Genomic DNA, 12,778 nt, shown 5'->3' with positions numbered 1-12,778 from the left:
GGCATAGATATCGAAATATGTAAAGAAGAAAACATTTGTTTTAAGATTTGTCATAAAATTATACCAATTTGTTCGAATTTGAGCTTCTTGTTCAAGATTAAAAGTTCTTAAAAACCATTCTCTTTTTTCTTTGTTCTTTGGTGATTCAAAATCTGTTCTAAGTAAAGGTTTGTCTATTTGATAATTTATGGTTGTTTGAATCATACGAACTCCTGGATTTCTAGAATCACGAGGAGGAGGTTAAACCTCAGATTGGGTAGGGGACCTTTGGTCAGTAACTTCAAAAGGGGTTGTTTCAGGAACAGTAGAGATAGTCTCGTATGTTCCATGGACAATATTTTGATTGGTTTGAACCCCAACAAGGTTAGGGAAAGGTGGAGTTGTCCTAGTTTGAGAAACCCATTGGTTTAAGTCAGAAGAAGTTGATGCCTCAGAGCATGATCTTCTGGAACTTTGGTAAACCGGAGGGGGAGCTTTCCTATTGAACCTAATGGCAACTAATCCGTCTGAATCTTGGGAAATAGAACGAATACTTGTGTTTGAAACTTGAGGGGGAATTGCAGTTGTTTGCAGCTGCCATTCTTTAGGGAAAGAAATATCTTCCCATCGGCAAAGTTTGGGGTAGACAATTTGACCCTGAATACAATCAGTTTCAAGGTAAAGGGTTTGGCCTTTTGAAGATGTTCTTTTGGCTCGAGGTTGGACAGATTTCATTGCTTTGTATTTTATGCGATGGATGATAGAAATTGGAATGGTTCCATGCATTAATTTGTAACCATGAGTTTTAAGGTTAAGTTTGAGAGAATGTAAAATATTTGGGTCTTCTAAAGCTATGGACATGTCTGGATAGACATTGAAATGGACAGGTCCATAACATGAAATATCTTCCATATGTGTGTGTATATATATATATATCTATATTTATATATATATATATTGGGGCAATATGTGGGGTGGGGTTACCTGTCTATGAAGAGTGGGTTTGATAGGATGCCAATTCTCATTATGCTGACTGAAATATTTCTGAAAAATGCCTCATGACAATGTAGGGCAGCCCGAATGATACAGAATAGCCTCAGTTTCTCTCTCTCATGTAAAATTTCAATCCATAAAGACCGACATGCATTAAAATTAAATAGAAAACTTATTTATTTGGGGACATTTAACCTAAAAACTTACATTTGGAATGATGAATTTTCAACGGCCAGGTTTGGGCCAAATGATCGAGGGGAGCCTTTAATTCCATGCGTTAGTGAATTCCCTGGCCATATTTTAGAGATAGTAAGGATGTTTATTGTGTGTGTGACGGTTTTCGGAGCAAGTGGTAAAGAGAAGTACAATAGAAAGGTATTATATATTGGAGGGCAACGATTTCATTTCATGTGATAAGAAGAGAGACATAGAAGTGCTAGCGTATCCCACACTAACAGCTTTGAGAACATTTTCTCTTGTTACATATGGGGGAGTATTTTTTGTGAGGAAGTGCGATTCTTCCACATGCCCAAGGGCCAATACGAACGCACGAGGAAGCATCTGCAGAGATGTCATTTTCTATTTCAAGAGGATAGGTCAACCATTTCCCCCTGTGTCTGAGCGTAAAGATCACATTCCTCCATATATATGGATTTTGGCAGATCCAGCTTCATGAAAAAGACCGTTACAAAACTACCTTCACAATCTCCTTTGGCCTTTATGAATGGAATGTCATGCCATTAGGCCTCAAAAATGCTCCTAGCGAATTTCAAAAAATTATGTACGACATCTTCAATCCCCATGGACAATTTACCATTGTCTATATCAATGACATTCTAGTTTTTTCAGATTCAGTAGAACAACATTTCAAACATCTCCAAATATTTTATCAAATAATCAAAAACAATGGCCTTGTCCTATCGAAACGAAAATGGAATTTTTTCTTACCAAAGTCCGTTTTCTTGGACATCTAATCGAAAAAAACACCTTAACCCCCATTGATCGTGCCATTTCTTTTGGTAACAAATTTCCCGATCAAATTCTCGATAAATCTCAACTACAAAGATTCTTGGGAAGTTTAAATTACGTTCGTGATTTTCTTCCCCAATTAAGTCAAATTGCTAAGCCTTTATATCTTAGGCTCAAGAAGTACCCGACAAATTGGTCCTCTGCCCAAACTAATGCTATCCAAAAAATCAAAAAATTGGTCCAAGAAATCCCTTGCCTTTTTATTTCCCATCCTTAGGCATTTAAAAAAGTTGAAACCGATGCCTCTAATATCGGATATGGCAACATTCTCAAACAGCGACTTCCTAATGCTACCAATGAACAACTTGTCCAATTCGCCTCTAGCACTTGGAATTCCGCACAAAAGAACTATAGAACCATCAAAAAAGAAGTTTTATCCATAGTCCTCTGCATTCAAAAATTTCAAAATGCATTATTAAAAGAACCATTTTTTGTTCTTGTCGACTGTAGAGCTGTAAAATTCGTCTTACAAAATGATGTTTCAAATCTAGCCTCAAAAAAAATTTTTGCCCGATGGCAAGCTTTATGTTTTATTTTTGAATTTCAAATTGAATATATTAAAGTAGATTCCAATTCAGTCCGTGATATCAAAATGGCTCCTCCCAAAGAATCCATAGCCTCCAATTCCCTGGTTCGATCCAAAACTAGCTACGGCACCCCTGCCCCCTCAAATCAATTTATTACCCAAAGGCCTCACCTGGCTTCCTCCAACCTCCCTTATTCCCATGCCGTTATTCTCTCAGTGACAACCCCAAATAACAAAACTAGCTCTAGCCCCCAAACCACCCAAGCAAAACCACTTCAAACCAACTGAGACTATAAGTGTCACACCCCGTTCACCCTGAACCGGAGCGGTGACCGAGTTAACACCCGTTAACCTAAACCTACCAGGATCATCAGATACTGTATTCCACCACAGCATACACACACTAACATAAGTTCATCAGATCAGCGGAAGACTAAGTTTCACCTATGAATAACTCCCATATACTTGATACCCAAATGGTGATACAATAATTATATACATTTGGGCCCGAAGGCATGATATATACACAAAAAGAATAAAATTCAAATATCAAGTATATACAGGAAATCATCAAAATCATCAGAGTACACAGCTCGGATCGGTATCAAGGCTGGAGCTCAGCTCGGTGTCAAGGGTTGTGCCCAGCTCGGCATCACATAGAAGAGCTCAGCTCGGCCTCAGAAGTGGAGCTCAGCACGGCCTCCAGGGTGGAGCTCAGCTCGGCCTCAGAACTGCTGTCCTGCAGCACAGCTCTCACACGAGCAGTCTACGCCGTGCTCAAACTCCTCAGGGGTCCACCAGTCCTCTTCAGGAAACTCGACTGTGGGACCCACCCCAAGCTCCTCAGATGTATGACCTGCAAAATCATCTAAAAAGGGGGTGTACACGTGGAATGAGCTCACTAGCCCAGTAAGTAGAGAGGTGGACCACACACAACAGTCCACACATCACAACACATCATATGCACTACATGTCATGCTATACATTTTAATTCACATCCACCTAAGCAACATTACTAAGTCTTTGGTTTAAGTGCTACTACAACCACAGTGCGCGTATACTCCGGGTACGAGCCGCGAACTCCCTCCCGTGATACGCCCATAGGGCTGTTGGAGAAGGCCCACCGTGAGTACTCGGAAAAGTAAAGACAATGCCGTCCACCGGCTCTCAACAGAAATGTAAATAACTGAAATAAAGGTGCTGACTCCAGCAATTTAAAAGCAGTACGATTGGCCCTCTTGAATGTACCACCGGGGTTGCCGGCTGTCCTACATGACTCGCCGGGCGTAATGCCTAACCGCCACAGTGTCCGACAACCGCGACCCCTGCTTCCCCCCAAATGGCAACTCAACACCTTAACCCCTGTTGGGAAGGGTCATAGCACGGGATGGTGAGAATCCTAATACCGCATGCTCCTATATGACAATAGTACGACTGCAAAGTGCCTCCGTGTCCCATACCACGGGCCACCAATGCATTCGTTTCCAAGCCGACAACGGCATCTAGTCTATCAATGCATTATGCACCATGATGTCCACATTCAACATATAAACATCTCATTCAATTGGCATTTGAAAAGTAAACATAGCATATATGCACATCAATGTGAGGAATGACTAATCTATATAGCATATTCATGATGACATGACTAGATTAGATATAGTTATATGAATGTCAAACAAATGCCTTGAAACAAGGCCAAACGTCCTCTCTCCACTTACTTGTTACGTACAAGGATTCCCGTTCGGTACGGGTGAGATCCGGAGCGAATCGGGTAGGATTTCGTGAACCTAACATAATTGAGCGGGGTTAGTACTTCACCAATTTAGAATCAAAATTAATGAAATCCGATGTCAAAATCGTGTTTAGAACGTCAAAAGAAGGTCACACGTCCGATTTGGGTTCGATCGGACCTAAGGATCACCTTCGGGGCCAAACAGGTGGGTAAGACAGGTGGGCTGTCTACCCACCGGTTATGACCGGCGGGTAGGTACCCACCGGTTATACCCGTCGGTTGTACCCGTCAGTTTGGCCAGGGACCTCTGCCTTCTCAGGTGGGTACTCTCAGGCGGGTAGGTACCCGCCGGTTGTACCCACCGGTTTTGGCGGGAATGACTCTGTCTCTTCTCCATTTTCTCCATCCTTTGGGGAATCAAATGGGGCTTTCCCCCACCCATTCTTCACACCTTTGAAGTCCTATAGGATGGTTCTAACCTAGATCTAGGTTAGATTCAAGTGAGGGAAACCATCTTACCTTCTTTGCCCAAAAATGACTTCAAACCCTTCAAATCACTTCCAACTCACAATGCTTCTTCTACCTTGTCAATATCTCTTCAAATCCTTCAAGATCAACACATAAATCATCTATTAAACCTTAGATTCATCATTTCAAAGGGTATTTACAAGATCTCAAGAAACCATACTCGAATCAAGGGTTTAAGCTTGGGTATGGTGAACGTTCATAAAACCCAACTTTTCTTACCTCCAACTGTAGATCTAGAGTTGAAGATTACTCTCCCGGCACCGGAATGGCAAGATCGAGCTTCGGCGCCACTGAAATCCTTCCTTTCTTCCTCTTCCTTTCTTCTCCCCTTTCTTTTCTCTCTCCTCTTTACTTTTCTCGCCAAACGTACGAGGGTAATAAATGGAAAGAAAAGAAATCATAAAGCCTTATATACTATTCCTAATTAAGTGAATAGTCTTGGATGGGTCACTCAGGTGGGTGGGTGTACCCACCTGTTTTACCCACCTGAGAGCCAAGACTCGGGATTTTGACCGGGTTTGGACCTCGGCACGAACCCCACCCCAGGCATACGATGTAGCATATGTATATACTTTAAAATACGGATATAATACCTGTTTTATCCGTACATAGCCTTATGGTAGGTGCACGTACACGGTTTGGGCACTCCCGTCTCTTCTGGCACTGGCTCGGACTTGTCGGGCCAGCCGGTGTTTAAGGTCACCCGTGCCATCATAGCCCATAAGGAACCCGCTCTAATATCCTCTGGCTCGGTTCCTGCATGGTTAAACCGGTTCAATCGCGAAATCAAATCGGGTTTAAGAAGCGGGGTATTACATTACCCCCCCTTCTGAAAAATTTCGTCCTCGAAATTGCGTACCTGTTTGATCAAAAAGGTGAGAGTACTTGGCTCGCATTTCTTCTTCTACCTCCCAAGATGCTTCTTCCAGTGAATGATCAGCCCATCGCACCTTTACATAGGAAATGGAGCGGTTGCGAAGGGTTTTCACCTTCCGGTCCAAAATTTCAGCTGGCTGCTCTGTGTAGGTCATATCAGCTTCTAGGTACTCTGGTTCCACGGGTAGTACATGAGATGGATCATGCACGTACTTCTTCAGCATGGATACATGGAATACATTGTGAACGTCCCCAAGCGAAGGTGGCAGAGCAAGCATGTAGGCTCCTGAGCCAACCCGGGATAAGATCTCAAATGGTCCCATGTATCTTGGGCTCAACTTCCCCTTTCTGTGAAACCTTTGCAAACCTTTAGTAGGAGAGATCTTGAGAAATACTTTTTCTCCTGGCTGAAATTCAATCTCCTTCCTGCGGGTGTCCGCATAGCTCTTTTGACGGGACTGAGCTGCTTTAATCTGTTCTCTAATAACGTCGACTTTGTCACAAGTCATTTGTATCATCTCAGGTCCTAACATTCGACGTTCACCTACCTCATCCTAATACAAAGGAGTTCTGCACTTTCTGCCATATAACGCCTCATATGGAGCCATCCCAATTGTGGCTTGGTAACTGTTGTTATATGCAAACTCCATAAGAGGTATATATTCTTCCCAACTGCCACTCATCTCCATCGCACATGCCCTGAGCATGTCTTCTAATATCTGTATGGTTCGCTCCGACTGACCATCCGTCTGTGGGTGAAAAGTTGTACTCAAATTCAGCTGTGACCCTAAGGCACGCTGTAAGCTCTTCCAAAACCTGGAAGTGAACCTTGGGTCCCTATCTGAAACAATGCTCACTGGCACTCCATGTAAGCGCACTATGTTGTCCATGTAAAGTTGTGCTAGTTTGGTCATGGAGAACTTGGTCTTGATAGGAATGAAATGAGCAGTCTTGGTGAGCCGATCCACAATCACCCATATCGCATCCATTCCCTTAGGTGTACTTGGTAGTCCGGTGACGAAGTCCATTGTAATCCTTTCCCACTTCCATTCTGGTACTGGGAGTGGCTGAAGAGTACCATAAGGTCGATGCCTCTCAGCTTTTACTTTCTGGCCGGTAAGACAAGTCGCCACATACAAGGCTATGGTGACTTTCATGTTTGGCCACCAGTAACTTTGTTTGAGGTCTTTGTACATTTTGTACTTCCTGGGTGAAGTGAGTACTCGGAGCTATGTGCTTCTCGCACTATCTTGTCTTGTATATCCAAATCATCGGGTACACACAATCTGTCTCGAAACATCAATGCCCCATCACTGGCTAAAGCAAAATCTGGGTCGTTCATTGTTTGATCTTGAACCTTAACTCTGATCCGCTGCAATTCAGGATCCAAAGGTTGCTTCATTATCACCTCTTGCCTAATTGCCGGATGCACCTGTAGAGCCGACAAGGATACCGTCAACCATTTAAGGTTTTCTGGTTGAGGTTCAAGCTCTAAGGTTGCCCCTTCATACAAGAGGATTTCATCCATTAGCATCGCCTCTTGCACGAGTGGTGAGCTGACTGCTAAGTATGAGAGCGACACAGTCTGTGTCTTCCGACTCAATGCATCTGCCACTACATTAGCCTTGCCGGGATGATACTGAATGTCACAGTCATAATCCTTCATGAGTTCAAGCCATCTTCTCTGTCTCATATTCAAATCCTTCTGGGTGAAGAAGTATTTCAGGCTCTTGTGGTCACTGTATATCTCACACTTCTCCCCATACAAATAATGTCGCCAGATCTTAAGGGCAAAAATGACTGCGGCTAGCTCCAAGTCATGAGTGGGGTAGTTCTTCTCATACTCCTTTAGTTGTCGGGATGCATACGCTATTACCTTTCCGCGTTGCATGAGAACACAACCCAACCCAACTTTGGAAGCATCGGTATAGACCGTCATTCCACCTGTGCCTTCAGGAATAGTCAGCACAGGGGCAGTCACCAACCTTTCTTTCAATTCCTGGAAGCTCTTCTCACATTCCTCTGCCCAGTCGAATTTCACACCCTTTTTAGTCAACTTGGTCATTGGTGCTGAGATCCGAGCAAAATTCTTGATAAAGTGCCGGTAGTATCCAGCCAAACCCAAGAAGCTTCTAATTTCGGTAACATTCTTGGGGCTTTCCCATTCCACTACTGCTTTCACCTTAGCAGGATCTACTTCGATTCCGGCTTTAGACACTACGTGCCCCAGGAATCCAACTTGTTCAAGCCAGAATTCACACTTGCTGTTCTTGGCAAACAACTGTTGATCTCTCAACCTCTATAACACCATTCTCAAGTGTTGAGTGTGCTCCTCCTCGGTCTTGGAATAGATCAAGATATCGTCAATAAAAATAATTACCCATTTGTCGAGCACATCCTGAAATACTCAATTCATTAGATCCATGAATGCTACCGGCGCATTGGTTAACCCGAAGGACAACACCAGGAACTCATAATGACTATATCGAGTCCTAAATGCTGTTTTGGGTATATCACTACTCTTTATCTTGAGCTAATAATAGCCGGACCGAAGGTCTATCTTCGAAAATACCCTGGCTCCCTGCAACTGATCAAATAAATCATCAATGCGTGGCAATGGATACCGGTTCTTAATGGTTAGCTTATTCAACTCCCGGTAATCTATGCACATACGCAAACTACCATCCTTCTTCTTGACAAACAACACCGGGGCACCCCAAGGTGAAACACTTGGGCGAATAAACCCCTTTTCCAATAGTTCCTACAACTGCATCTGCAACTCCTTCAATTCAGCTGGTGCCATCCTGTATGGAGCCTTAGATACTGGAGCTGCTCCAGGAGTCAAGTCTATGGCAAACTCCAACTCCCTATCAGGTGGTAAATGCATCAAATCACATTAGCTCGATGAGCCGACAACCAATCCATACCCAATATAACATCAAAATTCTGCATATTGAATTTAATGAGTTGTGCATCAAAGTTCTTCCCACTAATCTCCACTGGGCACGGCCCATACACTTCCTTCAGCTGTGAAATCTTACCAGTAGGCATACTAACAATCATTCCATGATCCAGGATCCTGGGTGACATCCCAAGTTTCCCTACAAATCTCTTAGATGCGAATGAATGAGTAGCTCCTGAATCAAATAAAACATAGGCTGGTATGCCCGATATGGATAGGATACCTAGTATAACAATGTATATAATTTCAGCAGGTCATCAATATTAATCATAATGAACTTCTTAATTTAAAATGTACCTGCTACAACTTCTGTACTAGCCTCAGCTTCCTCGGCTGATAGGGCATACATCCTTCCCTGCGGTTGACTGCCTCGAGGTAAGGGAGGTCGGTACGCAGAGGGCTGACTGGAGGGCAAGGCTGGTCGGGCCCGATAGTCTTTCGCATAATGCCCATAGGAATGGCAGTTGAAGCAACGAATCTGAGACGTCAGAACTGAAGCGGGGCCCCTCTGCACTTGACCCGTTGCAGATGGAGGTCGAGGTGGCCTTGGAGCTGTAGGTGCCACACTAGTGTTCGGGCGAAAAGAAGTAGAACCCGAACCACCAACTGGCCTAGGAGGGTAGCCAGATGGCCTATAGGGCTGCCTATACATAGGCCCAGAACTGTATGATCCGCGGTAAGCCTTGGAGGAATTTCCCGCATCTGGGAATGGATTTGTTCGCTTCCACAGTCCAGGAGTGAGGGACTGTTCACCCTTTTGCTTATCTTCCATTGTTTTGGCCTTCTGTACAATCTGGCCATATTCGGTCAAATCCAAGACTTCAAGCACAGACCCAATAGATGCTTTTAGGCCTTTTAGGAACCTTGCTGCCTTCTCTTCAGCTGTTCGCATATGCCTTGGGGCAAAATGGAACAAACTCTCGAATTGTTGTTGGTACTCAAGGACAGTCTTACCTCCTTGAGTTAAGGCCATGAGCTTAGTCTCCTTTCGGTCTCTGAAACTACGCGGATAATGGTTATCCAAGAACAACTCCTTGAACTGCTCCCAAGTAGGTTCTGGATGAGCAGCCATCAATATAGGTTTGGAGGCTTGCCACCAAGAATTTGCCTCTTTCTTGAGCTGTAGCCCAGCACAAATGAGTTTCTGGGCATCCGTGCACTCAAGCACCTCAAATATCTTCTCTAATTCTTAGATCCATTGATCCGGTTCTAGAGGATCACTCCCCACCTTAGAGAATACCGGTGGTAAGTTCCTCTTGAATGACTCCACTACCCTTGACGTATTACTCGTCGCCGGGAAGTTAGGAGCATAGACAGGATAGTAGGAGTACGGAGGAGGCATCCCATGCTGAGGAATACCGAATGGTGGGATTGGAGGTGTACCCACCACTTGTGGTCCCGTTCCCGACCCTACAGGTGGGTCCTGCGGAGCGAGTACCCGGGGAGGTTGACCCGGTTGAGAAAAATCCAACTGTTGCTGGATGGCAGTCATAAATGCTTGCTGTTGCTGAAGCATTTGTTGCTGGAAAGCTTGTTGGGACTGCTGGATTATTGTAGCAACATCTCCCGGTGTAATGACCAGTGGAGGGTCCGGGAGTGCAGTCATAGGTGGGTCCCCATGTGCCCCACCCTGACCAAGGGTCTCTGGAGGTAGTGGAGGTGAGGTATGCCCCACAGAACGGGTCCACCTGGGATTTTGTGGTCGTCCGACCCGACGAGGACCCCACGAGGTACCTCGGGCATTACTACCGGATCTAGTACGTACCATCGTATCCTGGTACCTGGAATACATCACACACCATATTGGTTAAACACCATAGAATTGATTTAGGCACACAATCATATGCCATTACATGAGGTGTTGTAGTGTATGATAGCCTGTAAATAATCATAGCTCAATTCCATGATACAGGCAAGGTCCCCAGCCTACATGCCAATGGTCCCACTTGACCCTAGCATATTAATCATAGGAATAATATCAATAGTGAAAATCAATGTAATCATGCTAGGAGGTGAGAAGGGAAAAAGAAAAGAAGGAAAATTTTCAAAATTTTCAAAATTTTCCCAACTGTCATAACCGGTGGGCTGAACCGGCAGGTAGGAGCCCGCCGGTTATACCCGCCGGTCTTTACTGCCTTAACCGACGGGTGGTACCGGTGGGTAGGAACCCGCTGGTTATACCCGCCGATCTTGCCCGTGTTAAAACACGAACAGGGCCCTACAGACCCTGTTCTGTCTTGTCTCTTTCCCCATCTCCTTTCTCTCTCTTCCTTTCTTCCTTGGCCAATCTTGGAGGTCTCCTCGGCGCTTCTACTCACGAGTCTACTCACCCACTCGACGCTTTAGAGAAGAGTCAACTCATCCTCATTCAAGTAAGTTCCTCCTTCTTCCTTTTCTCAGAATTTCCTTTTTGTATAGAATGCATATATAGGGTTTACTTTCTAGGCTTCCTTTCCATATTTTCCATCATAGAATAGTATTTCCATGTGATTTTGATGCTTCAACTATGGCCATTTGTAGTTTATAGGGATTTTGTCTCTTCATTTGAAGAAAACCCCATTTTGTGCCCTAGGTTTCCAAATTTGGGGGTTTCTTACATTGTTGATCCTTTTCTCCAATTAATGGTTCCTTTGTAATACATTCCACTTGCTTTATGCTTAATATGCTTTAGATTGCATGAATCATCCATTATGCTTGGAATCCCCATGTATTCCCATGAAAATCCTTATTTTTGGCATTGGTTTCCTTGATTCTCATCCATACTTGTATTCATAGAACCCCATAGTCTATTTGGGTATGTTCTTGCACTTTCATGATCCCGTTACTACGGCAATTTGCTCTAGACCTAGGGTTTCAAGCTATTCTCCATTATGTTCGAATTTGCACAATGGACTTGAATTCCCTCATTGTATTTATGCTTATTGCTTTTGCTGTCATCCTACTGTTTTGGCATGTTTCTATGCGTCGTAACCTACCGTGCTTCATGTCATAGGTTTCCTATCGTTCCTAGATTGTTGCCGTTCCCGTTTTGCATGAATTGGGTTTTGGATTTCCCCTTCTTAATGCTGCTGTCTTTTCCTTTCTGTACTAATCCTTACTTTCTTTTCTTATTGCCAGGATGTCGTCACGCACCGACAAAGGGCCATCTTCCTCTGGCGTTAGACGCAAGACCACCGCTTCCAAGCGGAAAAGTGCGGAGACCAGCTCTTCAGCTCCTCGCACAGGGAGACCTGCACCTGCCCAGTCTGACCCTTCAGACTATGATGAGGAGCACTTCCTCAGTGCAGAGGCCGCGGCCAACTGGCCCAACTTCCTGAAGGGGTCAGTGTTGATGGAGAAGACCGTGGTAGTCGAGGACTTCCACAAGGCTAGGCTTCAGGAGACGTTCTCAGCATTGGGCTGGGACTCTATTCTTCATGTGGACCGACCATGCTATGAGCAGCTCGTCCGTCGGTTCTATTGTAACCTAGAGGTTTCGTATCCATACGGGGAGTTCACCATCAGGAGCTTGGTGAAGGGAGTGGATATCCAGCTGACGGTAGGCACCTTGGCCAGTATCTTGGGTATATCGGCGGCGGGACACCGATACTACAGTCCCCCCAGGGGTAGGCCTCAGGGACCGTTCATGAGCCTGGCGACACCGGGCTTCATCTACGAGACCATCTGCTGCAGCAGCAGTCGCCCGGAGTCCGAGACATCCTTCTACCCTGAGGTTCGTCTATTCGCCCGGTTGATCCAGTTCAACCTGCTCCCCAGAGGAGGTCATCGGAACCAGGTGGGTTTCATGGCGGCTTTCATTGCCTTTTGCATCTTCACGGCCGCAGAGGGAGGCGGCGAGCACTTGTGCCTTCCCTATATCATTCTCAGAACGATGGAGCACCACACTTCCCACCCAGAGGATGGAGGATTCCCTTACGGCAGGATCCTCACTAGGATCTTCGAGTTCTTCGGGGTGGATCTGAGCGGTGAGGAGGGGAAGACTCCGGCTGATAGGTTCGACCGGAGAAACCTCCTGAAGATGGGTCTTCAGACCCTCATGGATTCACCTCCTAGATCAGGAACTCAGAGAGGTAGGGGTAGGAGGGCTGCCCCTATGGAGGATGTCCTCATGGAGGAGGAGTCCAGTGAGGAGGATGAGGACTACGTTCCT

This window comes from Macadamia integrifolia, unplaced genomic scaffold (genome assembly GCF_013358625.1).
Source record: "Macadamia integrifolia cultivar HAES 741 unplaced genomic scaffold, SCU_Mint_v3 scaffold1823, whole genome shotgun sequence".
NCBI classification, from domain to species: domain Eukaryota; kingdom Viridiplantae; phylum Streptophyta; class Magnoliopsida; order Proteales; family Proteaceae; genus Macadamia; species Macadamia integrifolia.
Note: the sequence above shows the minus strand (reverse complement) of the source record.